The following is a 15,380-nucleotide window of genomic DNA, read 5'->3' as shown; positions in this document are numbered from 1 at the left end:
ATGCTCTATGATCCATTTTTTTGTAAACTAACACAAGTTGCTTCACAGAAATGCTATATCTCATTAACCAATAATTGTAATCCAACTAATAGAAATCATATATGTAAATGGTAGTAGTATTTAGTATTATCTATGTATCAGCCACAGTGAAGCGTGGACGGGTCCTCTAGTTATTTATATTTTCCAGTTTTTTCTAAAGTGTGCTATGATACCTTCTTGGGTTTTCTATACTTAGAGCATAGTAAATGAGCAAATAAGAAACTAAGGGCATTAAAGTTAAGCGCTTTTGTTGGTAAGCGTTCAGTAAAATTTTTATCTCAAAGAAAATGCCCGTTGCCTTCTAAGCGACCGCAAAATCTCGCTGTGTGTCTACCGCCGTTGTAGCAGCTCTCTCGCTTTGTGCGCAAAGAAACTGCTTGCTACAAGGGGCGTTTTGTGCTGACTACCCTCCTCTCTGTTTTATTCCTTCCTTTCTCTATAGCTAAACAGCACTTCGCAAACATGAATATAGAAAATAGTAAAACATCTTCGGCGTTCTCGACGCCATTTCTCTGGCTCTAACCTGGCCCACATGTTTACAATCTTCCCTTTGCACTTGTGCACTTAATGTCGGCTGGTCATCATCTGTCTTACAACAGTACAAACACAGGAGCTTTCTCATATAGAGGAGACCTCAAAGCCAGGTTAATGTGTATCATTGTGCGTATTTTTCCTACATTTTTACATACACAGGTAAGTATACAGAGTTAACCTTTCAAGCGTGCACTAAGCGGCACCATCAAGAGAAAGGAAAATGCTGAACTGTGCAAACAGTGGCAGTTACATCACCTAACGCCTCGGTTCGAAAGCCTAGCACAATGCTATTCCGGTTTATAAAGTATTTTATTAATAATGAAAGTTACATATCCTTATTTGTTGAAGCAACCGAAATCCAAATATAAAGAACTATTCTACACTTAAGTTCTTTGAACAACATCCTCCAGTTCTTTAATTCGTTTCGTCTTATTATTAGATAGTCGAAAAAGTCTTCTCGTATTTCTAATCAACCTTCAACTTATTTTTTTTTATATTTATAAGCTTTAATGAACCAAATATTTACCATTTTGGTCGACCACTTTTTGCCATTTTTCCGCTAGAGACATTATTCCATCAATGTGGAAATTGCCTGGTTTCTCAGCAAAAAACTACGAAATGTAATTTTCACAAGCTTCTCTTGAAGTATACTTTACTCCATTAAGGGAGTACTGCGTTGATCGAAATGATAATTCAATGGTGCAAGGTCAGGGCTATATGATGGATCCATCAAAACTTCCCAGCCAAGCTCTCCCAGTTTTTGCCGAGTTATCAAAGATGTGTGTGGTCTAGCGTTGTCCTGATGGAACTCGATGCCCTTTCTGTTGAACAGTTCTGTCCGTTTTCGTTTTTTTTCGATTGCTTGCTTCAATCTCATCAGTTGTTGACAGTAAAATCTAGAATCAATTGTTCAACCAGGCTAGAGCTGCTCAAAGTGCATGATTCCTTTCCAATCACACCAAACACTCAGCATAACCTTTCGAGGCGTCAATCTTGGCTTTGCGACCATTTTTTGAGCTTCACCACGCTTGGAGCATGATCTTTTTCGCACATTATTGTCGTATTTGATCCACTTTTCGTCTCCTGTTACCATTCGCTTCAGAAATGGTTCGATTTCATTTCGTTTCAGCAAAGAATCCCAGATGTTAATTCGGTCCATTAAATTTTTCACGCACAATTCATGTGCCAGCCTTTTTTAAATGGTTCAAAACCGTTTGATGATGAATGTTAAGTTCCTTCGCGTTGTCATGGCTACTTATGTGGCGGTCCTGATCAATATTTTCCATAATTCCATCGACTTTTTCAATAATAGGTCGACCAGAGCGAGGTGCATTTTTCATATTGAAATTTCCAGAACGGAAGCGAGCGAACCATTGTGCTACACGTACTGATACAGCGTCGTCTCCGTAAACTTCACAAATTTCATTGGTGGCTTGCGTGGTATTCTTCCACTTTTTATACAAAAATTTCAAAATATAGCGAATTTCTTCATTATTTTCATTAATTTTTGAACAGTTGTAACTTTTTTTCAACCTGAAAATACGAAAAGACTTTTTCGACTGCCCAATATTTTATTCAGCAGAATACTTGGAGAACTATTTTGAATTAGATAAAAATTTTGAGCGAATATTCCTTCAAGTTTGAAATCAAAAACGCTTCAAATAGAGTTTTGAAGTGGAGTAAGAGCTAATGTTGATTAGGTGGCAAACAATCACTTAAAAGAGTTAGTTAGTCAGTCAGTTTCTGTTTCCACTTCAGTCGACTCTGTAAGTCTAATCGATCCAGCTCCTGACACAATCATGGCCATTTCACTCCATAAAATATGAATGTTTGTTGAATAAACTTATCTCGAAATAAATTACCAATTGTAGCAAAAATATTGAGGAAGCTACATTTCGAAGAACCATGAGTAATTTCTGTCTGCTCAAAAGAGCATAAAATTCCGTGGTCTCGCTAGTTTGAATATATATTCTTTAAAAAAAAAAAACACAAAATACAAATACAATTATATGCCTTCACTGACATAAAATTCGAGATCATTTTTAATGTTCGCTTAGAATAGTTCCTGTTATCAAGTCAACCCGCTGGTCCAGCAGACATTTTTCTGCTACCAATTTGTATTAAATGTTTGTGCTGATTCAGTACACCAAATATATTAATTGCGAAGAAGCGACTCCATAAAGACACAAGTCGACGCGCTCTCGCTCGGGGAATTGAGTAGTCAGTTCATGTTACCGTAAATGTGTGCACAGTACAATCGATAGAAGACACTGCTGTATTCTTGTGTTACCTGTTTGGCTGGCTCGATGCGGTAACCGCTCAAATAGCTATGTATTTTGTATGCATGTATGTATGAATACGTGTATTTTTGTTGCATATACATACATACATACATATATGAGCTATCATGTCTTCCAACTGTGTGCTTAATGATGCCGAATGAATCTGAACGACTAAATCGCTAGCTGCCTTACCATCCATCAATTGTCCGCAACATGTGTACACACAACCACAACAAGAACAACATCAACAAAAGCAAAACAAAAATAGCTGAAAAAGGAGTAGGGTGGAAGGAAGAGAGCAGTACAAGCCACGCTCCAAACAAAGGGAAAAAAATGTTAGAACAAGGCACTTTGTGATTCTCGGTTTCTATAGCCCATATGTAAATATATATTTTACAAATATATGCACATAAAAGCTTACATTCCGTACGATCAACGCTACGCTGTTGACGGATCGCTCAATGCTGACGCTGATGCTCGTCCAACAACAATAACGGGCAGACTTATAGAGTTTCGTGGCCATAACATTTAAAGGCCAACACAAGCCAACACACCATTCAACTCGATTTTAAGCGAATTCTTAGTCACTTTAGTACTTACGTACCTTCCTTCTTGCTAACTAACTGCTACGCGGTCAGAGACCCGTCATTAAGTAATCAACATCGCATCTCTTCTTTTTCTTTAGACGCATTCGTAAGCACTCGTATGCTCGTATATTTGTAGTATTTATACAAGCATCTGAGAAATTCGCAAGAATTCGATTTGATATTGACCTGTTTCACTGGTACCAATGAATGGTGCTGAACGGTGTATAGGCCTTTGTATTGACCAATGTCCCTTCACTCTCCATTATGCTATAAAACGTGTTGTCAGCATAATCATCGCTATCATCGGTAGCATCAACGCTTTTTTCTTGTCTTCCAGCCGCAGTGGTTTCTGCTTTTTATTTTCTGCCTTCTTGGGTCCTCTGGTTCAAGCTGCGCTCGCCAAACGCCAACCGTCGTCTATCTTCTGCTTAATTTTTTTTCTGCTGATTTTCTTCTTTTTCATTGCTTTGTCCATCCATTGCGTTGATTATAGCGTGCGATTTAGTAAATTTCTGTTTGTTATTCTACTGAATTGTAAAATTGTTTACTTTTATATTTGTGTTGGTTCCTTTATTTTTCGTTTACACACGACTACTCTGTTGTATGCTCGCACAGCGTCGGCGCTGGAAGTTTAACATTTCTGAAATGGCTTCCGACGGCGGCGGCGGCTAAGAACGTGGGCTGGCTGTTGCCGGCTCATTGTGCATTTACGTACGCTTCAAGTCTACGTGCACGACTACTTATTTGCTTCTTGTTCGCAATTCCTGTCCGCGAAACAAACATAACGTTGCATGTGGAAGTATGTACATATGTACATATGTATGTATGTTCATACCAAAAAAAGCCTATACAGCACGATCCATTCTTTTATGGATGTTTTCTCTTTGGACCCCGGAAATTTTTCCAAACTTCTCAAATTCATGATTGTAAGACGCTCTACCACGACGTCTTGTAGTCGTTTTTCCTAAATTAACATTGTTACTGTTAACTGTTATCGTTCGCGATCTAAGGAATTCAATTGAAGCGCTAATATGCGGGTTAATAATAAATTTCGCAAGAGCATCATATAACATAAGTATTTTAAAATTCATTTTGCCAAGTCAAGGTTTTTGGCCGCAAAAAACCTTTTCCCATTCGCATAGTTGTGCATAAACAGATACAAAAGTACGTCGGTATGCTGTTATTAAGTTAATGGTAGGCAATAAAGATCTTCAATTAAAGCAAATATCGCATTCCAATTACGATCATGATTCGCCCACAACTTCCAGACAATGCTCGAATTTCACATACCTCGACCATATCTGCTCATATCACTCTCTACCGATGCTCGCACATGCGCACGCCCACCACAAATTCGCAAGCACGCTGATACACACACAAAAATGTATGTATGTATGTACATACATTATTTATTTCCCCGTGAAAGCGCGCGAAGTCATTTCAGCCCGCTCCAGGGTCATGACAGACAGCACACTGATCGGTGTTCGGCATTCGGATGGATCGCTTTACTCTTTGTTTTGGCATTGTTGCCTTTATTTATTTACATTGTTCGCTATTGTTGGTGTTGTTACGGATGTTGGCGCTTTTTGTGCTATGGTTATGCTCATTGCTGCCTTTGTTATTGTTGGCGCTTTATTCAGTTTTCCAGAAATGTTGTTGTGGTGCCCTCGTACTGCTGCACCCAAAGCGTCTGTTCGACTGCATGGAAATCAAGTTGCATTGTCTTATGCTCCTATGCTACCGTGACTCCACAAACCGCGCAAGCCTCTGCGGGATGCGCATACAGCGCCGCGAACAGGGCACAAAAAGTCATGCTGTTCTTGTTCGGCCACTCACGGGCTACTTCGTCTTGTTATTTTTGTTACGGTTTGGCTACAATCAGTGGCATATATTTACTTACTGTGCTTGCTTTAGTATTTTTGCTCGTCTGCCACCAGCACGCTGTAGGTATTTCTTATTATCAGCCGCCCTCTGCCGCTGCGCTCGCCACAGCTGATTTTCGCTCGCTTATGTTGCGGTTTACTGGTCACTTTGTTGCTGTTACTTTTGTTTTGGTTTAAATGTTTTACCTTTTGGCAGCGTCCGCCTTCCGCCGCTTGGACTGCGATGTTGCTGTTTGTTACCGCGGTCGAGCTGGCATTTTATTTATATTGATGTGGCATGCGGCATGCGGTGACTGTGGTGTGCGCAAAAAATGGCCCATCGCATCGTTCGGCGCAGAATAACATGTTTGGCTCTTGCTCTTCGCGCCTCAGCCACTTCTGCTGCTAGTGCCGCTTGCTCCCTCGGTCTTATTCAAGAACCGGCAATTGCATTCCTCCGCAGTTAGCTAAATACGTAATGTTGCAATATTAAAATGGCTCGGCGTTCACAAGCCACTAACCCGAATAGTGGCGGTTAGTTCCACTGTCGCACCAGCGTTTCGCATCGGCTTGCGAAATCTTATCTTGCTATTACCGTTTGCACATCATCTTCATTATGCCAGCGCGAATTTAGTGCGTCTACTCTGTCCATATTTAGACAACTGCAAGATCGACCAATAAGACCGCTGGTCGATTCGGCGTTGAAGCTATGTTTTGACCGCTCGAGTTTTGTGTTCATTTAAAGCCAGCCAACAATCAAGCCTATAAGCAGAGTTTAGGGATTCAATTATGCGCTTGCGAACGTCTAAAGATGTGTGTTTGTTGGTAAACAATGGCATAAAATCGCACTTCTTTGGTTTTGAGTACAGCATTTAATTGGATTGTTCGACATTTATGGTCTGAACCGTTGTAAAATGTTCGAGATAAGCAATACGTATGATCAAGTGGCTGCTGGCTAAAAAACTTTTATAAGGATACCATATCGGTGAGGTTGTGATATAACGATTTAATTGAACGTTATATTATTGATAATTTCTTTTCTTTACTCGGGTCATTATGACCTCATCTAATTTTCTGTAGAATATATTTATTATAAAAAAAAAATAAAAAGAAAAACTGAGTAAATAAATTAAGTAAAGTTTGGCAATTAAAGATTTTAAAGGTGGGTGCAACATACATCCATATGTATGCTTATTTACGACATTAATCTGCACAAGCAATAAATTCGGAATAAGCTCACATAGATAAAATTACATACACACATGCATGTAAACAGAATTGGAAAATGAAAAAAGCGCTTTCATATGTACCAAGAATGACATCAACCTTCTGCACATACATATGTATGGTACATTAAATACTCAGGCCCGCACATACATGTACATACATACATATCTATGAAATGTGCGCCAATGTGTGCTTCATGGTTGGCAACTACGAAACTTTATTGCCAACTCTTACGCAGCACTAAAAGTTCCGATTGCACATTTTTTCTATTCTATTTCATTTGTAATTGGATCGCGAGCTAAGGTTACGATGAACCGATAGAATGAAATACAAAAAATGCGCAATAGTTTTGCAGCAGCACCTGCATGGCTGTGTGTAATCTATATGCACTACCTGCCAAATGGCAATAGAAGAGCTTACAAATTTTAGCTATATTAAAAAAATTTCCAAGAGCAACGAGTGAATTGGAACGCCAAAAGGTCAAATGACGAGTGGCGACGCTGCTGCACTGTGGGGGAAATCACAAAGTTGTGTCGATAAAAATGTGTGTAAAGGGGGATCCATTTTAAAGAAAAAACACAGAAACTTAATGGGGAGTGTTTATTACCAATCGAAAAAGCATTCTTTCTCAAATATTTTTTAAAGATTATCTCTTTCAAGTGTTGGCCATGCCTACGTCGCAGATCGTCCAACCGTTGAGTCCAATTTTCGGTGACTCGTTCGAGCATTTCAACTAATAACTGGCGAATGACACGCGTGATGTTTTGCTCCAAGGCTTGAAGCGAAGCGGGGTTGTTCGTTAGATTTTAGACTTTACATATCCCCACAGGTAAAAGACTAATGGTGTGATATCACACGATCTTGGTGGCCATTCGATCGGCCCAAAACGTGAAATTATCTGCCCACCGAAGTGCTCTCTCAATAAATCCATTGATTGATGCAACGCGTGGGAAGTGGCGGCGTCTTGTTGGAACCAAATGTCACGAGCTTCAATTTCAGGCATCTAATAATCGGTTATCATGGCGCGACAACGGTCGCCATTGACGGTTACGTTCTCACCGGCATAATTTTTGAAAGATGCTTTTACCGGTCCATAAACCCCACCAACTCGTTGTTATTTTCTGGATGAAATGGCAGCTATTAAATCTCTTCAAGTTGCTCTTCGTCTCAAATGCGGAAATTTTTCTTGTTTATATGTATACCCATTGAACCTAAAAAGGACTTCAGCGCTGAACAAAATTTGCCCGGAAAACTTCGGATCTTTTTGGAACTTTTCAAGAGCTCATAATACGAAGCGATGTCGTTTGTGAAGGTCGAGCTGCTTCAGTTTTTACACAATCTGTATTTTGTACGCTTTCAATTTAAGATCGGGATGTAAAATGCGTCAAGTCGTTCCATATTACGTTACCAGTTCGAGTTGCTGCGAACGGCGCAGAATCGACTCTTCACGGCCTTCGTGCACACTCTCTGCGTGCTGGACAAGATCTGTTCGGTCAACCATCATCTGATAATGAATGGTAGGTATCAAGATGGGTGATGGTGCTGCGATTGGGATGCTCAGTAGGTCGATTATGTGGACCATATGTGGACCATAAGTTGAGTGAAGCGCGCGAAACACATTCTTTACAGAACAGAAAGTTTTGTAATTAAGTTAAAGTTGTTCTGGCGTAAGTCTTTCCATGATGAAAAGTAACATGACATCTTGACACGACTCAATCTACCTCTAGATCGCCAGAAAATGAAATTAAAAATTAACGAAATCTTCGAAAACATTTTAAATCAACATTGAAGCTAAGTGTATACGCAAAAGATAGGAGAAGAAACGAAATGCTTTTTGCTATCAACATAAACTTCGCATTTGGCCACTGTGCGATGTGATCGTATGCTGTATTATGTTCCAACTTGACTACTCGCTGGCTAACTCGCTATCGGAAGTCGCTGATTCCTTACTCGGTTTGATGAGTGGCTCAATTGTCTCCACACTCGCTAGCATAGTACTCGTTTGAATGGCAAAATAAAAGTCATAAAATCAGAAAAACTATCCGAATGTTTATTTATAACCAAATACAAATGCGCAATGATTTACATTGGCCTTGTTGTTGCATGGGAAACCTGTTTGGCGCCGAAAAAGTAAATCCGTTGGTGAGTATTTCATGGCAGACACTATGGCTCGCTCCGCCACTATAAAGTCAAACATTGCCAACACTGTGATAATAATGAATGCAGACTTGGATGTATGAGTGTGCGTAGTTGGCTAAGGAAAAATAAAGATTCAAGTAAATGTAACAAATTTTAATGTCTTTTGCTGCGACATTCACACATACTCGTAGAGCACACGATTTTTGAATCGATTTTTTTGCATTTCAAAATGCGAATGTGTGAAAGGGCAAGCAGGGAAGCGCAGAAAGCTGCTGCGGATGCTCTTGTACATAAGTACGACTAAACTGAAAGAATATTATAATCATGCCGATACAAATGTATATACAAGTAGTACATGCTCATGTACAGTAGTTGAGCGTCCGATTTCATCCTTCCCCTCTTGTTTCCCCCTGACTTGCCATTTTATTGCCATAACACGCTAGTAATTGAAGTTTAATAGCTTGCTATTCTTTCTTTCAGCACACATATGGTGCGCTACACACACTTATGTACATATTTATATTATGCATTTTTTCGCATTCGCCTTGCTTGCTGGCCAAGTTGGAAGAATCTATGAAGCATCTTCATCTTATTTCAATTTCAATAAAGGGTACAACCGCATTTGTATGTATGTGTGTGTCTCTTTTGCATTAGGTCACGTCATATTCATTCTTGAAGTGTCTGTACACATGTATATGTATGTGAGTAGATATGGCACTAGATAGTTGAGGGCTCCTCGAATGTGGGTTGAATTGAAATATTCATGTATCGCAACTCTGAAGAGTACAGCCCTGTGTGTGTGCGTTCCATGCCAAATGGTTATTGAAAATGTCATAAATAGCACAATGAGGTAGTAAAAGTATAAAAGTTAGAAAGGCAGAGGTGTATGCGAAAACAAAAAGAAAACGGCTTGCATAAAAGTAAGACATTCAATTGAAGCTGAAGTGCTGAAGAAAAAGCCGGTGAAGTGCTGCTGTTGTTTGTCCGCTTGTATGCGAGTGCACAAGTACTTGAAGTTTCTCGAGTGCACGCACATGTCTACATAGTTATGTAGGAGTATATACACCTGTACATACATCCATATGTGTCAAATGCATGGAGCCCCCATAAAAGCCTAAAGCAATGCAACTACTGCACTCTTTTTTTAAAGTTAGGCGATTTACGAGGGTACCCGCTAAAAAACTCTCTGTGTTCTTCGCTATGTTTGACTAAAATACACTCATCTACATATGTATGTATATACTATATGCATATGCCTTGCTGCACTGTGCTATTGTCTGATTGATTGAAATGTGAAGTGGAAGCTTCTTCAAGTCGTTGTGGACGCAAAAAATGGGGAAAGTAGGTTAGATAACTTAGGGTTTTTCATATTTATTTATACTTTACGCCTTAGCTCCAGTTAAAGTGTTGTGAGCTTTGTTAGTAATCTATTATCATAATTACCACGTTGAGGACGGCACTAAGGTTTCATCTGGCGGTGGGTCACGCTGGCTTCGATTCAGAACTATTTTTTGTTAAATGAAATAAAAATATTTGGTATCAAAACAAATTTTTAATTATATTTATTAATATTTGTGAGTTTTTTTTTAACATTTTAAACAAAGTGGTGGTTTATTTTCGCAAAATTGACAGAACGTTGTAACTTTTTATTTGTGTTTTCAGCAAAACTTTTGTCTCGTTGAGCAGATAATGTTTTATAACATTCATGATATCGTTTCAGTGACTTTCTTGCCGTTCTAGGATTTTTCTAAGAAAAATGTATAGTTCTTCTGGGTGCTTGCGGTTCTGTAGACAGTTCATCCAGGAGCTAATCTATAATATTATCTCTAAATTTTATAATATCGTACTGCTTGGTATCCCACTTCTTATGAATGTACAATGCACTCTGACATCTGCTTTAGCTATTTATCGTTCTAGAAGTCGCCAGATGAAACTGACTACTAAAAGCAGCGCCTTCTTCAACAAATCAAAATTATATTACGATTTTCCATACATATGTATGTATGTATGTTTTCATTTTAATTGAAAATACAATTGCTTAAAAACAAGCTAATCGAGTAGTTAACACTAATGCGCTCGATTACATGCATACTGTTCTAATACCATCAATGGTACTTTACCCGCTCCAAAAAGTTGCTTATAGTGATGTCACCTTGCGACTTTCACATCACAACACATCAAGGCGCGAGTGTCACCTAAGCACTGGCCAGGCACGGAACCTGCCTTTCTTTTATAGAGCTAGCTAACAGCCAGCCAGCAGCCAGCTTACAGTGATGTTACCTTGCGACTTTCTCATCACAACACATCAAGGCGCGAGTGTCACCTAAGCACTGGCAAGGCACGGAGACTGCCTTTCTTTTATAGAGCCAGCTGACAGCCAGCTTACAGTGATGTTACCTTGCGACTTTCTCATCACAACACATCAAGGCGCGAGTGTCACCTAAGCACTGACCAGGCACGGTGCCTGCCTTTCTCTTATAGAGCCAGCTGGCAGCCAGCTTACAGTGATGTTACCTTGCGACTTTCACATCACAACACATCAAGGCGCGAGTGTCACCTAAGCACTGACCAGGCACGGTGCCCACCTTTCTTTTATAGAGCTAGCTAACAACCAGCTTACAGTGATGTCACCTTACGACTTTCACATCACAACACATCAAGCCGCGAGTGCCACCTAAGCACTGACCAGGCACGGTGCCTGCCTTTCTTTTATAGAGCCAGCTAGCAGCCAGCTTAGAAGTTGAGAAGCCTTCTTGTACGAAATACATTAGAAAAGTCTATGATGTTATAATTTTGAACTGTACAGATGCATACTCGTAGAAATAAGTTCAAACAATACTTTCTATAAATCAAAGTGACGGGACTAGTATAATCAAATAAAACTGGCAAAGCACTAAGAGCTTTTATACAGTGCGCTTGTGCCATTGAAAGATTGCCTGCTATCCTGGTAAATCTTTAAACCTATGTATGTACACAAACACACATAATATGTACGTATTTATATATACTTTTTATTTGCAGGTAATACATATATTTATTTACAATACACACCACCAGGTCGCAAGTGTTCTTCAGTTCTATTATTCTACAATCAAAACCTAAATAAATATTTTTAGAAATAGGCACACAAATTCGAGTACTGCAAAAGTACAACAGAGTACAAACACAAACATAATACCAATGCTACTTGACGGAGATTTGAGCGTTTGAAGACACTTCAGCATCGCCTAACTTTGCTTGATTTTCAAATAATATCGATTATTTGTTAATCACTTGAAATTAAAAAAATAAATTTGCTCACATCGACCGCGCTTTATGTTCGTATGCCTGTATGTATGTATGTACATAGGTCTATGTCGGACATGGCATTGCTTCACTATCTGAAGCTTTCATGACTTTGTTGTAATCTTCCACTTGTGGGTTTTATAAATAGCCCGCTTGGATGAAATTCTTTCCGTATGAAAATGCTTGGTTGCTTTTATTGCTGCCGTGTGCATGTAGTAGTGCAATACATACATACTCAAGTATGTGCTTATTTGATTTGGAATATTTACTCTGGCATATTTTCATGATTTGTTGGCTTCAATCGTATAAACAAAAAAACATCAGAAAACGTGAAATCAAAGATGTTTTCTTTTTAATATTATAAATCATTTGAGATTTAAGTGGATTTTCATTGTGTAGTTTTTAAATGAGGTCAGCCGGTTGTTCAAGGCCAATATCAATCTTTACGTTCGTCGTTGGTGCTTTGAGTGCTTTTTAATCGGTTTAATAATGGTAACAGCATAAAATATGGATGCGAGCGATTTAGCTATGGGCGATATAAATCTGAGTTGTCCATAAAATTTTTGAAAATAAAATGTCGACAATAAAAGATTTAGATAAAATACCTAAGTAAATGCTTTCATTTATCCAATGTGCAGATTGATGAGCTTGAGGCAATTAATATGTGTTCATAACGAGCATGTATCCAAAATTGTTTTTTTTGTTTTTTTTAAATCAGACACTTTATATTTTTAGCAGTACTATTCATTAAACTATTCACCAAAGCTGGCTATTTCTAACGTCCTACATTAACGAATGTGTATTCGCTTTTATGAATGATAAATATATTTGCTGAAAGCAAACTTGCAACACGATTTGATTAATTCATATTATCAATTAATTTTGTGGCTCAAAACGACAGCAAAAAATTCCTCGTGAAGAGTTGAAGTGATAAACAAGAGTATATAATGAATATTGCCACACAAAATTTTGGCTATGTGCGAATAGCTGTATCTGACTTTGTCTAAAAGAGATAGAGGTATGCATATATCTCGTCTCTCTTTTATATACCGAGTTTGGACATTTTATAGCTGATGGTGAATGACAATTACCAATTAATGAATCACCACAATGACTGAAAGTGAATATCATGTACACACGTTATAAATTATAGCCATTTTAGAGACAAAAGTCAAATTACGTCGGAAAATAAAAAAAATAGAAATAAGAAACTATGTAAAGAAAGTTAGAAATTAAAAGTACTTATTACCACAAAATGTACAAAGGATAAAAAATGAGGTTTCTTAAAGTTTCTGATGTCAAGGTCATGTACCCGCTAAACATCACTTCATCGTTATCAGGTTTAAAACCATAAACTCAGTAGTATTTTGTGCTTTCAACGCTTCCGAACTCTTCCTTATTCTTGTAGTTTGTTGCAAATAAAAAAAATGTATAAAATCTGTTTTGGTTTGCGCACTTATTTACTTGTTTGATTGTGGGGCTTAAAAATATTAGAATTTTGCCAAATATTATTTATTATTTTGATGCTTGTAAGTACTCTTCGTATTAAAATTGATAATGAAATTACATTTTTTGTTTGCAGTTTTGGCATAAAAGTAATATTTTATAATACTTAAATCCAAATAATGCCTTTTTGAAAGTGTTGAATATTTATTATTATTATTATTCTGCATTGTGTGGCCTTGTTGTTTATCACACGGTTGCAAGAACTTCAACTGGCAGCGCTTAAGACTACTTAAAATTCGTATTCATTTTATCTACTTTTATCCACATTTGCATTTAGTAATTCATTGAAAATTAAATTTAAAGATTAATTTAATTAATTTGAAATATTTTGGCTTTTTTAACTCCAATGCACATATCCCCAACAACAACACAATTGGTATTTTTTATTTTCACATCTGATATTTGAGTGCATTTTTCAAAGCTTTGTGCTCTAATTATGTACTTGTTTTACCCCTTTCTCCTTTCTTCGTTCCTCATTTTCCTTGCTCCCCTGTTTCTATATTTTACGCTCGCGCGACCGTGTGTAAGCAAAATGCGATTAATTGGTTTTTAGTTCATTTATTTTTAACCCTCTCTTCTACAGCAAACGCTGATATGCATGTGTGTACAGGTATGCTGGCTGCTTGATGCTTAGTACACGCTAAATTGCATAATTAATTACGTGGAAATTCACTCCTTTCGCCTAAGTCATATCGATAGTCATGCTTTTGAAACTGAAGAATTTTCTATTTAATGAGTGAACGCATTCCTGAGCACTTCGTGCAGTTCATGCAGCGCCAGAGGGTTGCCACTCGAATATAAATACTTTGTATGCAATTATGTACGCGGTATTTTGCCGTAACAAATTTATTTGCCGACGCTACTTTATTGAAAAGCTTCGAGTTGTGAATTTTATGTTTAGTTTTTCGCTTAAAAATCTTCAAAGGTCCTGAGTTTGAGTTGATTTCTGGTTGATTAGACCATTGCATGCATTCTCAGTTTAAAGGCGCTTGCTTAGCGCTCGATGTTTTTACAATTTCATGTCGTTATAAACAGCAAACACCGGTTTTGAAGCATATGCTTTGTTCATTGAGAGCCAGCGTTTTGCGCTTCTCGGCAAATTAGCTACTCCAGTTGTTTCACTTTCACATCATCTCAGCCGTGCGATGCTTTTTGAAATTTCCTCTTAAAAAACTAAATTCGGAGCTGTTTGACGAATGTGGTAAGTTTGCGAAGAGAAGATTCAGTTGCTTTGCTCTACAGGCGTACTTATTAACTTTTTTATTTTGCTACATTTCTTAAGAGCTAATAACTTTCCATCGTGCATCTTAGCAAATTTTTGTTTCCTTTTGTTACGCTGTGTTTTTTCCTTCCAATTTTTTTGCCTGACATTCAATTTCTAAGTTTTGGTTGGCAGCTGCACTAATTGAGTGAATGCGGCCTAGTGAAGGACAAATTTTTCTAAAGATTTCTCAACAAATCTCAGTTTCCAACTTTTCGTTGATAATTTGTAGATTTACTCTTTCGTTCGCTTTCCTTTTCACTTTTGACTTTTCATTTGTAACTTCGATTGTTACAATTTTCTAATTGACTAATCAATATCGATATTTCATAGTTGGCAAATCCAATTGTCCTTCGTCCTTCGATGGCCGTTAGTGTTGGTGAATGCGAAATAATCGCAAAATATATATTTAATATGGAGAAAGTTCGTCGTGCAGTAAAAGAGAAAAGTTATTTAAAACGAATCGAAAAAAAAAATATGTTTCTTTTTGTTTTATGGTGGAACGAGGTAATATTTGATGAAAGGACAGAGATAAAATGTTCATATAAGATAATAATGAAAAGTGAGGCTGAAATTTAAAATTCTTTTATTTTCTACAAAAAAGGTCCGAGGTCAAAACCGCTATCATTAATACTTCTTGAGATATTCGGTTTTTTAA

At 37.8% G+C, this 15,380-nt stretch overlaps 1 protein-coding gene and 1 long non-coding RNA gene across 4 annotated transcripts in view; one reads left to right on the top strand and one right to left on the bottom strand.

The window, feature by feature from the left end:
• The window catches only part of LOC105229647 (furin-like protease 1), a 298,513-nt gene that overhangs the window by 3,528 nt on the left and 279,605 nt on the right, over positions 1-15,380 (top strand). The gene's annotated exons all lie outside the window — the stretch shown is intronic.
• LOC125776440 (uncharacterized) lies at positions 10,422-12,422 on the bottom strand. Its single transcript, XR_007421712.1, has 3 exons — positions 11,345-12,422; positions 10,994-11,227; positions 10,422-10,865 (listed from the first exon to the last, which is right to left on the bottom strand). It is a non-coding gene; the product is annotated as an uncharacterized LOC125776440 (long non-coding RNA).

The sequence above is a fragment of the Bactrocera dorsalis genome, chromosome 2, assembly GCF_023373825.1.
Source record: "Bactrocera dorsalis isolate Fly_Bdor chromosome 2, ASM2337382v1, whole genome shotgun sequence".
In the NCBI taxonomy this organism is placed as follows: domain Eukaryota; kingdom Metazoa; phylum Arthropoda; class Insecta; order Diptera; family Tephritidae; genus Bactrocera; species Bactrocera dorsalis.
This window is presented reverse-complemented; position numbering and strand designations above follow the sequence as displayed.